We start from the raw sequence: 23,057 nt of genomic DNA, 5'->3' as shown, positions 1-23,057 counted from the left end.
CGTTGTTGTTGTTGCTGTTGTAGTATAAATATTCTCCATATATGTACGAGGAATGCTGCTGGGTCTTATGTAAATAATAAATAATAGATCACCTATGATGGAGCCTCCCTAGAAGTCTCACCTATTTCTACTTCTTCGAAACTAGAGACGCCTCCATTTACTTTGGTGCTTAGAGTGCTTTAAGTTAGAGACGAACTTAACCATTTTAATTCATTTTCTATTATTAGATGCATTTTTAGTTTCTGTGACAGTACTTCCCTTTCTGTTGTTTCGAAAGCTTTTTTTAGGTAGGTATAAAAATACAGCCATTTGCCTTTCAATACTTTTTTACTCGTTTATTCGGTATTCCCGCCAAGATAATCCGCCTCATCAAAGCTCTCTACGAGAACTCCGAATTGGCAGTGCTTCACAAAGGCGATATCAGCGATCCATTCACTACTAACGCAGGCGTAAGGCAAGGTTGTCCTCTGTCGCCTCTTCTCTTCGCCATCGTCCTTGATGACGTCATGAGCGAACTCACCCTGAAAAAAAAGGCATCGTATGGAGTTTCACCAGAGATCTTTAGGACCTGAACTTTGCCGATGACATCTGCCTGCTCTCTCACAAACTCTCCGACATGCAAGCGAAGGCGGACAAACTAGTCGCGCTGGCACGCACTGTCGGACTGGAGGTCCACATCGCTAAGACCAACAGACAAAGCAAGGGCGGCGTTCGGGCGAATGCAAACGGTATGGAGGAGTTCGCAAATCGCCAGGCGCACTAAACTACGAATATTCGGCACATGTGTAAAGGCAGTATTGTTGTGCGAAAGCAAAACATGGCTAGTCTTTAACACCATCAGTAACGATACGCTGTGCAGATTAACGAATGAGGAATCCATCCTATGGCAAATCAAATGCAGAAAGTGGCGATGGATAGGTCACACATTGAGAAAACCATCAGATGGGGAGCAGAGGTCGCGGTCGACCAAAAAACACTTGGAGAAGGTCGATGCTGCGCGAACTAGCAGATGCCAACATCTCATGGGACGGTGCAAAAACAACAGCACAGAACCTTGTACGATGGAAGAGTCTTGTCGAGGCCCTATGCTCCCGAGAGAAGTGAACAAAGAAAATAAAAAATTCGTTAGCCTATTGCAGTTTGACATAAATGTTTCTTTCTTATTTCTTAGCGGAGAAATTTGTATCATATTTAAAAAAAAAACATAATGCAGCAAGTGATATCGTCAAAATCTGTTCCAATTATAAAATAATGTCCCACAAGCAAATGACTCTCCTTCCTTTGGCAATCAATCAGCTACGGCATATCCGACACCAACAATTTTTCGCATATTACAATTGATTTCGTTAAGCAATTTCTGCATTCCCACAGCCCAATTCCAATGGTTTGTTTGTTTATTTATTTGTTTAATGCACATTGCATCTATCAGCAACCCTTTCCGTTACCTCTGGCAGTGACAGCTCCCAACTCAGAAATCAAAATATTCTTACTCTTTTGATGTGAATATCAATCTACCACCTAACAAAATATCCTCTGGCTTAATTTGCTATATCGTCTAGAAATTGAATATCTATGTATATTAAATGCTCCACACTGCCCTGGGGCAACCGCATTTCCAACTGGCAAATTGTGATTTTCCAAATTTCAGTCACACATACAAATAAATATTATTATTACTAAATACATTTATACATATGTGTATGTATGTGTGCCCGAATTGTTATTTGAGAATTATTTTCTGTGTGCTGATTTTTATTTTTGTTATTCTATGTGCGCCCGCAGGACACACAGCTTGCGCTTTCTTCGTTTCTTCGTTAACGTTGTGATTTTCAATCAATCCTTTCGCATCATTCCTGCTGATTTCAGATATGTTTTGATTGCTTTTTCAGGATTTTCGCGTTTCCTTGTTTGTTTGAAAGCTCGTACATACAGATACATTCATGTGTATTTAAATTTACAAAGCTTGTACAAGGTGGTGCAAGACTAATCATCATATCGGAAGATTTATGATTTTTGCTAATGGAGTCGTGCCTCAATTACATTGGACACTTCAGAACTAAGCAGTTGCATCACACAAACATACAAGCAATGGAGCGCGCCAAGCTCAAAATAAAGATTTCCATCGCTCAAAATAACTTTTTTTATTTAGTAAAAAAGTTATTTAAAAACAAAATTGTATGGTTAATTTTGCGCCACCTTGTATTGCATGCAAGTGTTTGTGTGAAGTGAAAATGAAAAAATTATATCGACTCCGATGAATACTAAGAGGAAGGTGGATATGAAGTGTACATTTCATGCCAATGTATCGAAATCCGATCATCAAATGAATAAATTTACATTCTTGATTTATTATTATTTTTTAGTTTACTTCGTAACAAATATTGAGGTAGGTTGGGTGAAAGACTGATTCTGCAATTCTCAGGACTTGTTTTTATTTTTATGTGCGCACAAATTCTTTCAAATATAGGATTATAAGCAAGTTACCTGAGGTGTGCTTCTTTACAACGGGGCAATTTATAAGTTCTCACGTCTGCTTAAGGATATCTGGGAGTAATAATAGATAACCGACTCAGTTTCGGGTCCCATGTAGAATATGCAACCCAAAAACCGTCAAAAATATATTGAGTACTCTTCTGAATGCTTCTAAATAGTGGGTGACCGAGAACTCGGCTATGTTGTATGAGGCTCCAGAACTGGCAAGATCATTGGAAATAAAGTTCTGAAGTAAAGACGAATACGACCGTTCCTAAACCGCACTGGCAGGGCTTGGTAAACTGCTACAACAATAACAACAACAACAACGGATTACGGCTGCTTCGGTAAGTATCTACACGGCTTTGGACTATCCGATTCTGCACTTTGCCTAGTATGCCAGGAAAACAAAGACGAGAATCATTTGTTGTTTATCTGACTACAATTCGCGGTGAACAGACGTATAATGGCAGCATTCTCAGAAGTTCTGTTGAGGCCAGAGAATTTATTAGACACCATGACGGTATCCCACAGTCTCCTAGGTTGACATGCTTGAACGTATCTCATTTCGACTATAGCATAAGCTAAAATGGTTTCACGAGGAGTAGCAGGTAAACTACACTGTGCACTACACTGTATCACAATGGATCGGCAATGGTGTAAGTGAGTTGATTTAGATGCTTTCCATTTCAATTCAACCGGGCTATTCGGGTCATGTTCTTCGATTTCGATGTAACTGAAATATGTTGCTCTCTGGTCAAAATAATGAGACACGTATTTTTTTGTTCGCCCGAAAACATTTTTTTTCAAGAGTTATCGGCAATTTTGTTTTTCGGCTCAAACTCGATTTTTTTTAATTATATAACACAATTTTTTTTTAAATGCCCATAACTTAGTCAAAAATGAACCGATTTTAATAATTCTGGGTTCAAAATGATCGTAATTACTTACACGAGCGACTTCATGTAGAAACAATTGCAAAAAAGTAGTTAAAAATTTTTTATTTAGCAAAAAAGAAAAAAAATTGAAATTTTTTCGAAATTTAATATTTCAAAAAGTGTATTTTTTTATAACTTTTTCCAAATCAAAAGAACATCTCAAACTTTAATTGAGCTGAATGCCTAGTAGCTAAAATGAGTTGTTTTTGAGTAATGAATTTTTGAGTAAAAACCCTGTTTCGCACTTTTCGTTTTTTGCAAAATAAAACATTTTCAACTACTTTTTTGCAATTGTTTCTGCACGAAGTCGCTCGTGTAAGTAATAACGATTTCATATTTCAAATATGTTGCTCTCTGGTCAAAATAATTAGACACGTATTTTTTTTCGCCCGAAAAAATTTTTTTTCAAGCTTTATCGGCAATTTTGTTTTTCGGCTCAAAATCGATTTTTTTTTCAATAATATAAGAAAATTTTGTTTTTAAATGCTCATAACTTAGTCAAAAATGAACCGATTATAATAATTTTTTGGTTCAAAAGGATCGTCATTACTTACACGAGCGATTTGATGTAGAAACAGTTGCAAAAAAGTAGTTGCACATTTTTTATTTTGCAAAAAAACAAAAAGTGCGAAACAGGTTTTTTACTCAAAAATTCAATACTCAAAAACAACTCATTTTAGCTACTGGGCATTCAGCTTAATTGAAGTTTGAGGTGTCTTCTTGATTTGGAAAAAGTTATAAAAAATACACTTTTTGAAATATTAAATTTCGAAAAAATTTCAATTTTTTTTTCTTTTTTGCTAAATAAAAAATTTTCAACTACTTTTTTGCAATTGTTTCGACATGAAGTCGCTCGTGTAAGTAATTACGATCATTTTGAACCCAGAATTATTAAAATCGGTTCATTTTTGACTAAGTTATGGGCATTTAAAAAAAAAATTTTGTTATATAATTAAAAAAAATCGAGTTTGAGCCGAAAAACAAAATTGCCGATAACTCTTGAAAAAAAAAATGTTTTCGGGCGAACAAAAAAATACGTGTCTCATTGTTTTGACCAGAGAGCAACATATTTCAGTTACATCGAAATCGAAGAACATGACCCGAATAGCCCGGTTGAATTGAAATGGAAAGCATCTTTAGAAACCGACTGCTACTTCTATCTACTTACCTACCTACGATGAAGGCATCGAATAATAATAGCCCAACTGTGGTGCTGTTGCATATAACAAAAAATGGGAAGAACCAAGTGCATGAAACTTTCGATTGTATATGAAAGTAACGATGTTGATACCGTGATGAAACCGCGTCCACATGGAGGCTAGATACTATATAAACAGTAACGAGGTTGAGCCTCGTTATGAAACCGCATCTCAACGATTTTCTTAACAGTGCGTACCGCATGGATTGGTACTTGGACGTTAGCAGGTTTCGTTCGGATTAACGAGATACAGGGATTTGTTGCATTCAAACGAGAACAGAGCTTATTAAACGATGTTTTGTCTCTGACTCTCAATTCCCCAACATCCTTCAGACTCCCTAATGTAAGCTCAAAGTTTTTGGTAGACGCATTCCAAATACACACAAATAAAATAATTATCGATATATTTCTTTTAGAGAGCCTGTTCACATCAATATTTAACTCATGTAATATGTAAATTTATTTAAATTGAAACACCTCTTCTTCTTCAAGGCATAGTCGACGTTTAAGGAGACAACACTAACGTGATAAATCATCCTAGAACGTCCCTTCTACTAAAGTGGTATTCAAAAAGTTTTGCATGCCTATGGTCCTCGAAAGCAGCTAAATACTTGTAGTTTCGTAGTCTACTACGCCATTCACAGCGGAAAGCTGATGCAAACCCTAGTAAAAGGTTTTCCAATAACATATCGCACTTGTTACGTTAAAGCGTAACAACTCAAAAAGAAAAGGAAAAGAGTAACCACTCAAAAATTTGTTATTTTAGCGCAACTACTAAACAAATAAGAATGAAACAACCGTTATATTGTTTTTAATGATATTTTCGTGCAATTACATATTATTAATATTTACGGAAACAGTTTTTCGTCTCTACTGAAAATGTTCAGATTTTGAGTTGTTACGCTTTAACGTAACAAGTGCGATATGTTATTTTGAATAGCCTGCTATTTCGGTAGATGTCACTTTTGAAGCTGTCATTTTTTGATGTTTGGCAACTAGAAACTACGCCATTAATAAAAATGGAAGGATACACGCTTAAACAACGCATTGAAATTATTAAAATTCACTATAAGAATGGTGAAAATTTGGCAGAGACGGTTCGTAAAACTCGAACATTTTTGGGTCATTGTGAAGCACCTTGTCGAACCGCAAGACAGAAATTGGTGAAAAAATTCGAGCTGTTGGGACAAGTTAGTGATGTGAAGAATAAACCCCGTGCACGTCGCTCAAGAACAACCGGCAAAAATTGCTGTTGTAGCCGAAAGTGTTGAAGAAAACCCAGGTTTGCCCATTCCTCGTCGTTCTTTAGAATTAGGCATTCCACAAACGTCATTACACCGTATTTTGCATAAAGATTTGGGTCTTAAGGCTTATAAAGTCCAATTAACACAAGAACTCAAGTCGGCCGATCACCAACAACGTCGTGTCTTTGCTGATTGGGTCATTGAAATGCATGAAAATGATCCGGAATTCCATCGAAAAATCATCTGGAGTGATGAGGCTCATTTCCATCTCGGTGCCTTCGTCAACAAGCAAAATTGTCGGATCTGGGGCTCAGAAAATCCAAGAGTTATTGTTGAAAAGCCTCTCCATCCTGTGACTGTGACTGTTTGTTATGGTCCAGCGGAGTCATTGGACCCTACTGGATCAACAGTTACGGTGAATGGATTGCGCTATAGAGAAATGATTAACGATTTTTTATGGCCGGAATTGGATGGTATTGATCTGGACAACATTTATTTTTAATAAGACGGCGCTATGTGCCACACAATTGACGAAACCATTGATCTTATACGGGAAATTGGAAAACCCTTTAGTTAGGTGTTCCACTTAGTATTACTGAGTTTTTCCTTTACAGGCGCTGAAGGGTATCACAGCACTACTAAATTAGCAGGAATGTGTTAATCGGTTTAGATAGAGCCGTGATTCCCACTCGGCTGTCTGAGAAACTCACTCGAACTTTTTACAAAATTTATGCTGGCATACATAGAATCCCAGGCTGATGCACGGTAGACCATGTACTCATCGCCATTAAGAGTTGTGGCTAAATCCATATATACCTGGATTCCATCCCTTGTCTATTTTCGAACCAGCTATGAACCAATGTATGTAGATATCTGTGGCCTAGTGCTGGGACTCTATTTCTCCAACCATTTCTGTTTGAGAATTTCTCTCCGAACTTCCTGCTAATGCCGATTTCATCATCCATTGAGTTAGAAATCTGGCGCCACATTATTTTAATTCCGCTGATAAAAATTTTAAACATTTTTATGTGCATCTTTTAAAATAAATTCTTATATCAACTGAAATTATTTTTTTTTTTTTCATTTTGTTTATACCTGATTTTTGGAAGTATTTTTAATTATTTAATAGAAAATTTTTTTTTTAATAAATTTTATCTGTAAAAAATTCAATTTTTGAGGCATTTTATAGAAAAAATATTTTTAAAAACAAATTTTATCTGTAAAAAACTCGATTTTGAAAGTATTTTCAAATCCTGGACCGACTCACGTAAAATTTACAATTTTAGGAAATAATTAAAATAAATTCTTCTATTATCTGAGATAATTTTTTGGAATTTTATTTTTATTTTAAATTTTAATAATTAAAAAATTCGATTTTTGCGGGTATTTTCAATTATTTAATATTTAAATATAAAAAAAAATGTTTAAGTATTTTTTAGGGTATTTTCACACCCTGGATCGACACACACATTTTTCAGAAATTTTTAGTTTAAGTCTTGAAATTAAAAAGAATTTTGGTTTCGCTTGAAAACCGACAACTTTTTTTGGTGGCACACCCTAATGTATTAACTATGTGTGTCTCGTAATAGTATTCCTGATCATATAAAATTTAAGAATATCACTACAAAATCAGATTTTCTGCTAGAAATTAAAGGTAATATGAAAGTGTTGAAATATGACACTCGTTCACCCATTTTTTCGAGAAACGAAAATTTAAACCACTTTGCAAGCAAGCTCCTGTTGACCATCCTGCAAAACAGCGCCACATCTCTTATGTACCCTAATAAACTAATATAATATTATGCGTCAATTATGCAACATTTAGCTGAGTATACATTTTTCGCAACATCTTCGTTCACCGTAACCACCGCCAGTGACGCCTGTCCCTGGCGGAACTTGTGCCTTTGTTGAGGGAAGTAGCACGAAATGTAAACATTTTAGCACTAAATTTACATAAGCAGATGATAATAAAAAAATAAAATAAAAAAATGTATAAAAAAAGAAAACAGCGTCTAACGCGCGAATTCCATCTTGTCGCTAAGGAGCATGACAATAAGTGCCATCATCTATAAGTAACTATGCACATTAAATATTGTGCGAGTAGCTATGGCAAATCCTTGCCACGACGCGAAAGAGCATAAGCACATCAACGCAAAATAACAACAATATTAGCATAAACATTAGCAAAGCAAATTTGGCGATTTTCTTCTTCCTCAAAACTTTGTGTGCCTCACTTTTATTGGTACGAGTAAGTATGTATTTTAGTTCAGACTTTTCGCATGTATCTATGTGTGTATTTGGGGCAAGTATCTACATACAGAGGTACCCTGCAGTGAATCGAAATAGTTTAGAATTGGCGTAAAACTACTCCATTGCGTACGATACCGGTGCTTTTGCTATTCGCACGCGACGCTTTCAATTTTATTCTTGTATAATTCTTGATAACCTACGAAGTGGCAACTATGCGACGCTGCAGCGTGGTATGGGGAAACTTATCATCCAAAAACAAGATTTCGATAAAAAAGTTTTTGAAGTTATAAAGTTGAGGTTTTTCGCATTGTCATGACATTAACCTTCTTACTCAGAGATTTGTAACGAATATGAGATCAGTTTTTTAAGATCCAAAATGGCTAGTGGCGATAAGTTATACGATCATTTCTTCACGACTATATCCAGATTTTGCGATTGAGAAACCTTATAAGGTTGTTTACGTCTATGGCGGCGAGCTCTTCGAGGTTTTCAAAAAGCGGCTTGTCAAGTATTAACATCCCTGCCTTCCATAGGGCAGGGCATTCACATAGAAAGTGGAAAATCGTTTCCTGTTTCTCCGGTTGGTTATGGTATTATATATATATCGTAAGGGATGCCCATTTTGGGCCTTTCTTTGGGCCAGAAGCTGTGAAGTCGCTAATATGAATCTGAAGCCAGTTACTTAAAACTCAACAGGCGGCTTTTTGAAGCTCTAAATTGCAGATCCCATTTGGACGTAGACTTTTTAAAAAATATAACGAATTTGCACGAATAACGGGGTATTTCGCGACTTTTGAGGTAGCTGATTACAAATCTGAAGTGAGATTTTCAAAATTCAAATGGCGGTTTTTCAAAACTCAAAATTTTATATCCCATATGGTAATAGAATTTGGAGAAAATTGATTGGCTTCACCCCAACCACAGTGCTCGGAGGGATTTATGGTCACTCAGTACCAAACTGATGTCTGTTTTATAGAATTATAATAAAATATTGAATTTAATTCATGCAAAGCCGGTACATTTTTTAAGACCATTCTGCTATATTGCTTCTGTCGTTTTTAATTTTGAAAATCTGATTCTAATCAGCGACTTCCAAAACCCCACTAAGTTTCAAGAGAAGCCGGTTTATTTTTACACTTTTGCTTTGGACTGATTTAGTTGAATTTTTTTCTCTGTTCTGTTTTTAATCTGTTCAACCTTAATTGTAGTTGTAAAAAAACTTGTAAAGCATGAAATCTGAGGTTTATTCCAATGAAAGGAGATGAGCTCTATCAGAATAGCAAAAAAGGGAAAATTTTTTCGGACGAAAGCCGCTCTTGACTCTTCAAGGCACATTTGTTAAATTGTTGTGCTGGGATGAGAATAAATAAATAAATTAATAAATATAATAGAAAAAGTTTTTACTAATAGTTGTCGCCCCTCGGCTGGCAATGGTAAACCCCGGAGTGTATTTCTGCCATGAAAAAGCTTCTCGTAAAACCATTTGCCGTTCGGAGTAGGCTTGAAACTGTAGGTCGCTCCGTTTGTAGAGAAACATTAAGACGTACACTACAAATCGGAGGAGGTGCTCGGAAAAACCCCTAACAGAAGTTCACGCGTATATTTATTTTATTATTTATATTCCATACAAATTTTTATTAAAAGCCACACCACAACACATATTTATAAAATTTTAAAAGCCTTATCGCGATTCGAGCCAGCAAGGACTAACCCGTGGTCATCTCACGAAGCTACTGATGCCATGTGGGAGAAAGCAGAATTTGTGCATCTATCATTCAGCTTTCTCCTCAGTCAGAACATCAAAAGTATGGAATGCGGCGCTACTAACTCAAAACCGCGCACCAACTATACCACTCCGCCGCACCCATTCTACACTAGTTCGAAAGCGGACCCAAAATGAATAGTAAGAACCAGCTTTTTAGGAAATTTACTGCCGGGCTCGTACACAAACAAATATACTGATTTGGTTGCTGTTGTGTTGGCACTCAGAACAACAAGGAAGACTTAAGCAAGCAATGGAAAGACGTGAAGCTCCGGCGGAAAGTGCGTGTAACCAAATATGCACACGAATGCATGCGTTATAAGATGGCAGGCACGTAACACGGACGTGCGCTGAAGAGGTGGGGGTCTTCGGAAAGTGTGCTAAATCAACATAATCTTTTTTGCTCTACTTTGAAAGGAAAAATGCTTCCTGGCGAGTAGTTACAGACTGACATGGTTACGAGTGCCAAGTAAAGGAAAAGAATTTTGGCTTTTTTTGAGGTGTTTATCATTAAACAAAAAACGTGTTGTCACCCTAAAAGAGAGAGCTTCCCCTGCTTATGTACCTGACGAAGGATACCCTGGAATTTTTCCCGCCCACTAAAGTGCTAAAGTGCAGGGTATCTAAGGAATATTTGTGGTGCTGGAATTGGTTGTAAATGAGTGTTTTATTGAATTTAATGTGGCGTTTAGTAATTTGAATGTGCGCAAGCAGAGTTAAGCTGAGATTTCAATACCCCACTAAGAGAAAAGCGCTGGAATGTGAACTTAAGTACGATAAAGTTCGTTGGTTAAAGTATTTGCTGACGATGCAATTGTTGCGAGCTGATTGGAGTAGATTGGTTTCCGATTTTATTTCACAAATGACTCGAGCAAGGGACTAAATTCTTCCAGGGCATATCATAAATTTTCAATGGCGCCTCACAAAATGAGTCTAACGGAGCCAAATCGTAGTTTCGTGACAGCCAATTTATTTATTTATTCTGTCAAGGTTTAAAATACGAGGTGTGATCAAAAATCGAATAGCGAACTTTTGTTTTTTCAAAATTATTTATTTATTCATTAATATCTATTTTGTCCCCTTCAAAGTAATTCCCATGAGATATTATGCGCTTGTGACAACACTTTTTCCAATCTTCGAAGCACTTCAAAAAATCATTTTTGTTTTCTTGTTCAGTTCCTTCTTCGATGCCGTCAATCGTGGCGTAGCGTCGTCCTTTTATGGGCCTCTTCAGTTTCGGGAGCAAGAAAAAGTCACAGGGGGCCATATCTGGGGAATACGGTGGCTGTGGCATCATTAGTGTGTTGGTGTTGTTTTTGGCCAAAAAGTCGCGCACAAGCACGATGTGTGAGCAGGGCGTTATCGTGATGCAAGAGCCAATTTTTGTTCTTCCACAAATCCGGGTGTTTCTGGCGGATTGCTTGCAGGTAATATTCCTTATTGACCGTTTTACCCTGTGGCAATAACTCATGATGCACAACGCCCCTGAAATCGAAGAAAACTGTAAGCAAAACTTTTACATTCGATCTTCGAACTTGGCGCGCTTTTTTCGGTCTTGGTTCGTGCGGCAGCTTCCATTGAGATGATTGAGCTTTGGTTTCCACGTCATAACCATAAACTCACGATTCGTCACCAGTTATGACCCTCTGGAGCAAATTAGGGTCGTCGCGGACAGAGTCCAACATCTCATTAGCCATGTTCATGCGATGCTAGGTCCTCAGCAACTTCCCTAACGGTGATTCGACGATTGGACAATACCATTTTCTTCACTTCATCAATTTTTTCGTCTGTTGTTGAAGTGCTTGGACGTCCGTCACGCTTTTCGTCGTTCACATCTTCTCGGCCTTCAGAGAACATTTTGTACCACCGATAAACGTTGCTTTGGTCCAAAGTAGCTTCTCCGTATGACACAGTCAACATTCGGAATGCATCCGCACACTTAATTTCTTTTTTCACACAAAATTTCATACAGGTTCTTTGATCCATCTTTTTGAATAGGTAAAAATCGAAGACGAGCCGAAACACGTGCAAGGAAAGCAGCTGTCAACAATTAACTGATCATTCAAAGTGGCCCATAAAAAAATCGAAATTCGAATATACGTAACCTGCGAAAATTCAAAATTCATGATACTTTTTGAACACACCTCGTATGTAAAATTTTTATAGACTAGGATGTACATATGTATACATACGTATTTTAGTTGTAAGTCGGAATAAGCTATAACTGAAACTAAACCATGCATGCGAGAGATTCAAAGAATCCATGAAGTGATTTTTTGAAAATGAAAAAATTATCTCGATATATTTTGAGGTTCTATTGAAGTCAATTAAAGCACTGGTAATAGGAGCATTTCGAGCACACTGATACTTAATAAGGCCTACATAGAAAAGATCTGAACGGATATGGTGGGAATATTAAGGAAAACCCATTCAAGGAACACCGAATAATCTATCAACAGCACTACGTAGTGTTTCGAAGGCGAACCACAAAGACAGGATTGACCTCTTACTCTGCAGTGATTTTAAATTTATTAATAAGCCAGGATTTTCAGGCGGGAATGGTATCTGAAAACAGTAGTAGGTGTAAAGCGAAAGAATACTTTCTGGATTCTCTGAAGCTACATGTGACGGCTGGCATGGAGACCGGTTGAAAGAAGCGTATTCAAGCCAAAATGAATTGATAGGCGATTGTTGGAGTGTTTGATGAAATCTTTATGTGTGTACTATCTACGAGGACAACCATGGCTCTGCAGCCCTCACAATTGATCAAAATGTCATTCTTGGTAGCACTTTCGAAAAATTGGGCACTCCACTAGTGATGGCAGTCTACTTCAAAGACCGCACCCAGCTGTAACTCTTTGTATACGTCAATTAGAGAAGCGGTGCATCAAAGCACCTCTTGGGACGTGAAGTTTTTGTGCTAAATGTTGAGTTGGTGGAGTCGTTGAGTTATTGTCTTCACTCCCAAGCTTCTCCTTGATGGTGTGTTGTCCATTAGCAAGAAACAGCTCGGGTCCTATTAAGGGCGAAGCCGTAGGCTCTTTCGCCAATGCTGGGCCCAAATTAGCCGGATGCAATAGTGCATTCCTATTATATTAAGTTTCTCGATACACTCAAGAACCAGAAGAACTTAATCTCGCTTAGAAGATGCTTGGAAAGCTACCCATTCGCACAGAACGCTTGATTCTGGAGCCACATATTCCAACGTCTATGTCTTCTGTTGTGCTCGAGCCATCTTCTTCGAGCAATTCCTCAGCACTCACTTTAAAAAAAAGTTTGTGATATTCACAATCTCGTTCAGGTGTCGAACGATTCCTTTCGCACTGCAAAGGTGCGACATTCTCTGAGAGTCAAGATTTCGTCCGGGAAAGAGCTCGAGAATCGAAATAACAGTTATGATGATAACAAATATCTTAGCGAAGGTAATTTTACAAGGGGAGTGTTCAGAATCTTTTCCCATTATGTCGGGAGTTAAACAAGGAGACGCTTTGTGAACATTTATGTACAATATATTTAATCTGATCTTAGATGTAGCTGCCTTAATCAAACCTACTATCCCGTAAGGAAAAATTAAGGATTTATAAAGCCTTAATCTACGTCGTGCTCTCCTACGCATGGCAGCTTTGGACGCTGAAAGTAACTGACTTTAAGGAACTAATGTATTTTGAAAGAAGAGTACTAAGAACAATTTTTGAACCTGTAAGACAGCAAGATTTTTCCTTTCGAATTGGATATAATTATGAGTTGGAGCTATTAATCAAATACGAAACCTTGATACGGTTCACTAAGTCTAATAAGATAAGTTGGTTTAGGCACTCAATGGGAATGCCCAGAGAGCAAGCAATACGAAAAGCGTTTGCACTGTGCCCGGCTGTAGACTGAAGGAGAAGACGCCTAAGAAAAAGATGTCGAAGTAGACCTTAAGATGACAAACGTGCGGCATTGGAAGGATGTGATTTTGAATAGAGGGTACGCGGTTGTGAATAAAGTAATAGTTCCTCAAGAACTGTGATGGCAAGTACGAGAAGAAATACACTTATAACAGAGTACGGATTATTTTTTTCGGAGCGAATATTTTGAAACACTGTTTCTTTGCAGCACCAGGATCTTCTTCCATTTTTTTTAACTAATTTTAGAGGCTCCCTACATTTTAAACCAAGAACCAGATTAAATTCCCTGAAGGTTTTTGACATATTGAATTCTATCTCGAGCCCAGAATCATCATTTTTATTTTGCTATATTTGAGGTTAAATATAGAAATAATAATTGGCGCATACTCTTTTGTTAGGAGTTTGGCCGAGTTCCTTCTCTTATTGGTGGTGTGTTTCTTGTTGTTGCTCCAAAAATGGAGTGATCTACAATTTTACGCCGGCTCCGAAAGGCGGATATTTTTTTGGTTTGCTGTCTCATGCATGGAGATTTGAGCCTACACACTTCCGAATGGTATTCACGCACCAACCCATTCGGCTATGGCGGCCTCATTTCTATGCATAAAAAAGTATAATTTTCTTGGAGATAACGTCTGTTTAATTTACCTTGGGACGTTCGAACAAATTTCTCATGATGTTACATAACCTCAAATATTAGCCAATAATCTTATTTTTGCACTTCTGAGCCAGAATATCTGGAACGCTGTGACTATTCTGTGTTCAAAAGCACCTTTGAAAAGTTTTAGCCCACTTTTTGGTTCCGAAAGTCAATCAGATATTGGCGGCCTGTGTTATATACCTGAGTGAAAGAGGTCATGGAGTTTTGGGATTTGTGCTTTTCATACTCTTACCTAAAATATTCTGCACCAATTAAACAATTTTGTCTAAAATGTCATCGACTAAACCACAAAGTCAAATTATGGCGTCAAAGTAATTAATCAAATTAGAAAGTGACCAATTTGCTAAATTGAAAATGGAGTGGCAACGGTGAGTACCCAGGCTTCACCTACACACTTAGGCATGCGCGCGTGTGTGTGTGCCCTAGGTGACTGGGTTTAAAAAGTATGAAAAAGTGCAGCTGCAAATTTTTGCCAAAATAAAATATCAAAAGGTTGGTCACAATTTAATACACCGCAAAGCAGGCAAATGCCCAACCGATTGTGTAGCCTCTGAGGCTTGTAAGAGTGAAATTGTTAAAGCTTTACCGCAGTCGCCATACCATACACATACGGTAGACGCAGGAAGAGCGATCCTATAGCAGCTCTTCCAATAATGGTCGTGTGTACTCTTAGCCTCCCTCAGTCCGCACGCGTTCTCCGACAATTATGCACACGATTAAACAAGTCCCTTTTTTCTGGTTGCCTTTTTCAATTTTTCCGGCCTTTTATTTAACAAACACCAGGCAGTCAACCAAGCGGCAGGAAAGTCTATAGGCTACCAGCGTAGCGGGTGGATAGGTAGCAACTAAGGAGGGAGCGCGCACATTTACTTGCACATAGTTAGTTGGAGAGTTAATGTTGTGGCATTCAAGTGCGCCGACTTTATCAGTTGCCGAACAGTTGACAGACGCGGCAATGGTGTGCGTTTGGTGCTGGCAATCAACAATGGCGGCGGGATGTGGTGACGGAGGGATAAATTATTGTTTAGAAGTGTTAAACTGAGCTGATGTTGAGCTAGAAAAATTGCGGCAACAAGAGAATTGGAGCAAACAATGGGGAGCTTCGCACAAAGAGCTGTAGGGATTGCCATTGTCGGAGTGGGAAATGAGCTGAAAATAAATCGCATTGAACAAAAACGTTTATGGTGGGTGAAATGGCACGAAAAAAGTAGTCAAATAGTAAAAATGTAGCGCAGGGATATGGAATGGTGGGAAAATATGTACACATTTTTGTTAGATGGCTGCTTCAATAAAGAGTAGCAAATCGACGGTTAACGACTGACTAAACATCTTCAAACGAGATGTTTATTTTATTTAAATAAAGAGTTTGAGTACAAATAAGTAGATGTATTATAATATTTTAACACTGGGCTCAGCTGATGGTGGATTATACGCCTAATGTCGATTGAAAGAATTTTTGAATATCAGACAATACTTTGACGAACATTTTTTGATAGTTTTCAAACATCAGCTAAGTCCATGGTGAAAAAATTTTTAGAGGTGTGTTACTCAACAGACCGTAATTCGGCTCTGAGCGAATTTGGCAGAATCAGCCGATGGGCTGATGCCCTCTTTGAATCAAGAATGATAAATACCAGGTTTACTCGTTAGGTATGGTGGTAAAAATAAAATTTTGAGGGGAACTTTCTACGTCGTTCGTTTGCGTTTCACAAAATTAAGGTTTAGCTTAGTGAAACACAAAACGAATGACGTCGGCATACCTGTCAAATTCGCTCAGAGCGAAATAACGGTCTGCTACGTAGTACACCGCTAAAAATCTTTTCACCCTGCTTTTGGATGTATTTACAAAAAAGCTGAGTTTGTTGAGTGATATACAAAAAAAAATCAACTCGTCGTAGTTTGAAGATGATAGTTTGTGTTCTCTGTGTGTTTTTTTTTTTCAAAGAAACTTTTTAGTCGTGAAAATACGACATGAATATGAAAGATAATTTATCTGTGAGAATTTGTTGTCGCACATTCAGAGTGGCCGCAAAGATTGGATGAGTCGGAAATGAGTTACAGGAGATGAGACAGAAAGCCAGAAAAAAGTGAAGTGAACTGAAGGCTCTCAAATAGTATGAAGACCGAGATGTTATTCCAAGAAGGTATTGTTGTTGCTTTGGTAAGATCGAATGGGTGGTCTAGTTACTGGAGGTGCGAGATTAAATATCACTTTGATCAAGAAGTTCCCGGAATATTTTCAGAAAATTCAAAATACAAAATAATTCCTCAAAAGTGATATTTACGCTTTTAAAATTGTTGTAAAGAAAAGAGGATTCTAATTTTTAATAGCTTCTTTGCTTTAGAAAACCTGTAAAGGTATTTATTTATTATATTCTTTTAGTTGTTACATTATAATTAAATTCATAATTTAATTACAATATATTTCAGTTTTTATTTACCTTAGTTTTCCTCTCTTATTCTTTATTTCTTTCAATTGGGCGTCATATGTGTCCGCGTGCACCGATAAAAATGAAATGAGCGATATAAAAGAGTAAAGCTTAGTTATAATGACAAGTGATAATTTCGCGCAGAGTTACTCTATTTTGTAAATTTTTACGGGTTGCTTACAGTCGGCAACAAAAATACTCCCGATCAATATCACCTTGATCAAAAAGTTGTCGGAATATTTAGAGAAAATTCAAAATAAAAGTTTATTCCTCAAAAGTGATACTATCACCTTCAAAATACTCCCGATCAACTGTAACGCACTTAGGGTAGCTTTTGATCCAGCTCTCGAAGCAGTTTTGGAACTCTATATTCGGTCTAGCCATCAGAGCCGTCTTCGATTTTTCCATTAACTTTTTTCGGTTGGTAAAACGCCTTCTCGGTAATGGTTCTTGACTCGATCAAACAGAAAAAAATCGCAGGGAGCCAGGGGCATTCGATAGCTGTTGGATGGTATTCGTTGATGGCTGCGTGCGACGGTGCGTTATCATGGTGCAATATCTATGAGTAGTTTTCCCATAAATCCTTTTGTTGGAGAATTGTTTCACATCTCATGACTTTCCTTATTAACTGTCTGGTCCAAATTCGTGACATAAAATACCATTGCCATCCATAAAAACTGCGAAAACGACGGGGGTTTTTTTGGTCTTGGTTCCCACGGAGCTCTCCACTCATTCGCCTATTGACTGGATTGCGTGTCGTAGTCATAAACCCATGTATCGTCTCTAGTAATGATGCTTTTGGTGTATGTTGAGCCAGATTTAGCCTTGGAAATCATGCCTTTGACGATGTCAACGTGGTCCCGTTTTTGCATGAAACTCAGGTCCTTTAGGACCAACTTTGCAGCAACATGGCGCAAGTCCAAATCATTAACGACAATGCCCTGAACGGATCCATATGCAATACCCATGCCTTTTACCAGCTCTCTGTTGGTAATTTGCGGTTATTGATCAATTTTTCTTTCATTTTACTAAAATTTTCATCAGTTTTCGATGTCTACGGCCTCCACTACGGAAATTTTTTGATCAAGGTGGTTTTTGAGTCTGACAAAAGGAATTATCACAGGAACGGAATTAATGTCAACAGCGATCCAGATTTGCTCCAAAGCGTCATAACCAATGACGAAAGATGGGTCCGTTGTGAAGAAAGGCTTAGACCATAAAAATTACCTCAAATTCGGTCGCATGATAAGGTTTTGCTCATATCGTGATTTTGATTACGTTTCCTTGTCCGTGACTTTTTAGCCAAATTCCGACACCGTAAACGTGTCTTATACTCCGTATTAATCGGACTGGGTTCTCGACGACCTTTCTTTGAGTAGACTCATAACTGAGTTGACTAAAGTTTCGCCACAATTAAGGAGATATCAGAAAGAGTAGAAGCGTATACCAGAAGTGCTTCAAGGATTCGAAAAAGTGCTGGCTCTTGTAATTTTTTATCTTAGGTCCCCCCTAAGACCGTAAAGAGTACAAGACAGATATTAACGAATAAATAAATATTAGGTGTAGAAATATTAACTTTAGCTCACCAAGTTTACTTCAGAACTGAAAATACCAACAAACTAAAGAAAAGTATGTGCAAACCAACATACACACACATACGTAAATATCGACTACGTCCTTAGCAATGAATCAGGGATATAGGAAAATTGTAACAGATTAACTAATATGCATACAACACGCACTGTCCACCATGATTACTATTACACTGTTATTTCATCTGTTCATATGTATTTATAACTTTATAGTTTCTTGCGGACATTGACGACAACCGCGCCAGGGAGCGATTATGCAGCAAAGCAATGTCGTCAATGATTCATGGGAATACTCGAGTAAGACGCTCGGGTGTCAGCAACTCATATTTCCAACTAAACCTTGCCTTGCCACCGCCCGCCTCCTTCCACGCTTCTACATTGCCAGCGCACAGGCGAGTGTCATTCCGTTCATGGTTGCATGCAAATGACACATGTCGTGCAGACCCGCAGCCGAGCAAGCGAGGGAGCACTTTTGTGCCGTACACTTTATGCCTTTACTTTTCCTGCTATTAAGTTTTAATTTAGCAGAAATGTGGGCAGTGACAAAAATTTTGTAAGGATTCACTTTGTGTGTAGCTCGATTACAATAGCGAACGAAAAAAATCTGTAAAAGGATACAACAGATAGAGAGATGTTGTGGTGAAGGAGGAAATTTAAGCACACCATGGATGGCGAGTGTTTGGTGTAGTTTTTGTTGGAACTTCGCATGCGAAGCAAGCATATGGAAATCTTATTTTTAAAGGCGCCTTCGAAGTATTCTTTTGTCCGGCTTTGTGTTGACCCCATTGTGGTTGGGTTTGCGGTCTCGGTCAGGTTGTGTTGTACATTTCAACATTTTTATGGTTGCCACCCTCGAGTTTAGGCTACTTGTAGTTGTTGTTGCTCTGCGTTTAAGAGGGTGTTGACTTGTTTAATGTTTCATTATTTCATTTAGTTTCGTTTACATACGAAAAATTTAAGACGATTGTTAATTTGGGTGAATACTAAAAAAATACTAAGTGATATAACTAACGGTAATTAATAACGGGCTGTATGGGATTTAAGCATTTTTCGACATGCCTTTTTTAATTCAGTAGGGGTTTAGATATTTCTTTTGGCAAATAATGTGAGAAATAGGCTTAGTTGTATCCATAGCAACGGGTGCCCGCGGCTTCGTTTGCGTATAAATTAAAAGACTTAATATATTTCGCACTTAAAAAAAATTAATATAAATTCAATTTTTGAAAGAGAAAAGCTAACAACTTTTGTTTTCAGTTAACATTTTTTTTATTTTAATGTACATATTTTATAACATATTTTGAATTAAAAAATAAGTGGCAAAGCCTTTTGAAAAATGATTTTTAATGTCGGTTATTCCAAATGTCAATTCAAATGTTTTTAATTAAATTTGGTTATTACTTAAATTGTTTTTTTTTTAATTAGATGGCAACACCTTTTGGAAATATTATTGGTTTAAAGCTATTTTTAACTTTATTGATTCATGTATGTTATATATTATTTATAATTAGCAAACTTTTATAATCAACTTCCTTATTAAAAAAAGGTGGCAATGCCATTCAAAAATACATTTTAATTCAAATGACGCCAATTATAATATGCGTACTAATACTAAATTCATCTGCACTATTAATTACTATTTGCGATAAGTGGCAACGCCACAATTAAATAATTGTAAATAATGCTTTATTCTTTCTTTTGAACACATTTTGTTTGATACCCGTATGCTGACCTATAACTAAATTTGGTTATTAATTTAGCTTTTTTTTAAACTAGATTTTTTTGAAACGCCTTCTAAAAATATTATTGGAATAAAGCTATTTTTAACTCTATTGCTTTATACATGCTATATATTGTTTACAACTAGTATATTTTTATAATGAACTTCTTTATTTAAAAAAAAGTGGCAACACCAGCTAAACATATTTTTTATTGAAGCTGATTTAAACATCTTTCAAGTGATACCTATATTGAAATAAATACAAAAATTTAAATTGAAATTAACCTATAGCTCAATATTCAACTGAAATTTCTGAGTAACTGCTATGTTTGCTATAAAATTTTGGTGGCAACGCTATCAAAAATGGTACAATATTTGGAGTCAATTTACTTTGCACTCAAGGTCTAACATGTTTTTTTTAATAAATTATGATGTATTAGTATATTTTTATAATCAACTACTCAATTTCCGAAAAATAGGTGGCAACACCAGCTAAATATATTTGTATATTACGGTTTGCCTAAACATCTTTCTTGTGATCTTATACTATACATATATTATGTAGTTATAATTAGCACACTATTATAATCAACTTATTCATTTCTAAAAATAGGTGGCAACACTAGCGCACATTCTTTTTTACTGAAATGGTCCTATGTCTTAATATTCAATTGAAATTTGCGATTAATTGCGATAAAATTCTTGTGGCAACACTATCAAAAATGGTTTTTGAAATTAATATAATTTTCCTTAAATATATAATACTTGCCTTGATACCCATGTTGTTATCTTAAATACATATATGTTTTTTTTTTGTTTTTTGTAATTATTATTTATTAGTATGTTTTTATAATCAACTTCTTGATTTCGAAAGAAATAGGTGGCAACACCAGCTCACATATTTTTTATTAAAGCTTTTTTGGACATCTTTCATTTTATCTTATATGTATCTTAATATTCGTGATAAATTGCTATTTTTGCAATACATTTCAGGTGGCAATACTATCAAAAATGGTTTTTGGAATACATTTTTCTTAAAAATATTTTCCTTTATACCCATTTTTTAATCTTACATATATTTATTTTTTAATAGATTTTCTTTTTAATACAAACGTGTGGCAACACTCTGATAAAATGAGTGTTACACAGAAACCATCCATGAATCATAAGTTTTCCAGCTATACAAAAAAATTTTAAACATTCTTTCGAAGCAATTTTCTACGCCTCTATTCATACATACAATATTAGAGATACCACACTATGCATGCATATATACCTACATACACACATTTACACGAGTAATACTATTTTAAGATCATATCACTTACATACGTCACATCCGCCACTTCTACAATAAAGTAAAGTGTTAAGAATGTGATTATTTTTAATCCTTTCCACTTGAAACTCTGACAACTAAAACTGTCATTAGTAGCTTTGACACTTCAATTAGGCGCACTCAACTGTCAATGGCACTTCTGATTGACATCTTAGGCATGCAGGAATAATTGCCATTAATCATGCGTAAAACAGTTCATTAATAAAATGATGAATATTAAATTTTGTACTAAAAAAAGTACCCGTATATGGAACTTAACACAGTATGGGCCAAAATTTAGCACATTTGAAATGAGTCAAATCATACATTTTTTATTGAATTGGTTATTTATTTTTAACTTTATATAAAGCTTTAAAGTATTCACTGCCTTATTGAGAAATACAAAAAAAAATCAAGAATTTGAAACCAGAAGCTTTAATAAATGGTAAATAAAAACTTTAATAATATTTAGTCGCGATAATTTTATTTTGAACCACGCTCACACTTCTCTTAGGCATAAAATAATACCGTTTTGAAAGGTTAATCCTCCAGTTCCCAGCATCATGACAGATTAAACCAATTATTTTTTAATTCAAAGTGATTTCATTTTAACAAAAATGCTGGCTATCTTTCTTTGGCCTAACAACCATTTTTCAATTATTTATTAATATTCTCTGTTATAGTAAATTTACATAAAAAACCTTAGGAAAATTCTAATAAAATGCCTCAGCATTTGTATGCGTACACGCCCTTTGTGTTCCCTGCAAATCAATCAAATAGGTTGTACTCTCGATGTACAGAATGCAGGGGTGTAACCAACATCAGCTCGTTAGCTTGCTCTCAGCGGTTTTGAAGGAATCGGCTGATTCGCTGATGTAACTGGGGTAATGACAGTGGTTTGTTTAAGAAACAACTGAGATTGTGTTGGTGATATACGAAAAAAATCAATGAAGCCTTCGTTTATGTTACTTCGTTGTTGCCTGAACAACGACCGATTGGATGAGTGTGTGAAGACGTGTGAAATGAGCGGGCAGAATTCTGCTGCCGAATATGCAGCCGAGGTTACTCTCACAATTTTGCTTCAAATGGCTAAACCTGGTAATCTATCATTCTTGGGTTGCACTTGTTTTAAAAAGAAGGTCTTACTTTTTCGGAAACTTTAATAGAGGTGGGCTTTGGTGAATTGAATGATTTTTTTAAGCTCGTTTATAATAGCAGCTGGATGGCTTAAAAGGGATCCCATAGTGTAAGTAAGTAGTTCCATTGGTATCACAATGGACAGGTCGTGTCATATTGGCAGCCACCAGACTTACCTACCTGACTTGCATACGATATCTGAATTACATTAATTTTCTCGAGGTTGAACACTACGTCAATTGAACTTCGAATTGCTCCCACATCCACCGAATTCGCCAGATTTGGCTCCCAGCGACTACTGGCTGCCCTTAAAAATGCTTGTGATATTCAATCCTAAAAAACATATGAGCGTATCGCTGCTCAAACATTTTTTTGTCCTTGGAGCCAAAATTCGCTTCGATATTTATAGTTTTATAGTTCTTTTTGAGGAGTAGTTCTTGTTACTCATATGGGAT

The sequence above is a fragment of the Anastrepha obliqua genome, chromosome 3, assembly GCF_027943255.1.
Source record: "Anastrepha obliqua isolate idAnaObli1 chromosome 3, idAnaObli1_1.0, whole genome shotgun sequence".
In the NCBI taxonomy this organism is placed as follows: Eukaryota; Metazoa; Arthropoda; class Insecta; order Diptera; family Tephritidae; genus Anastrepha; species Anastrepha obliqua.
This window is presented reverse-complemented; position numbering follows the sequence as displayed.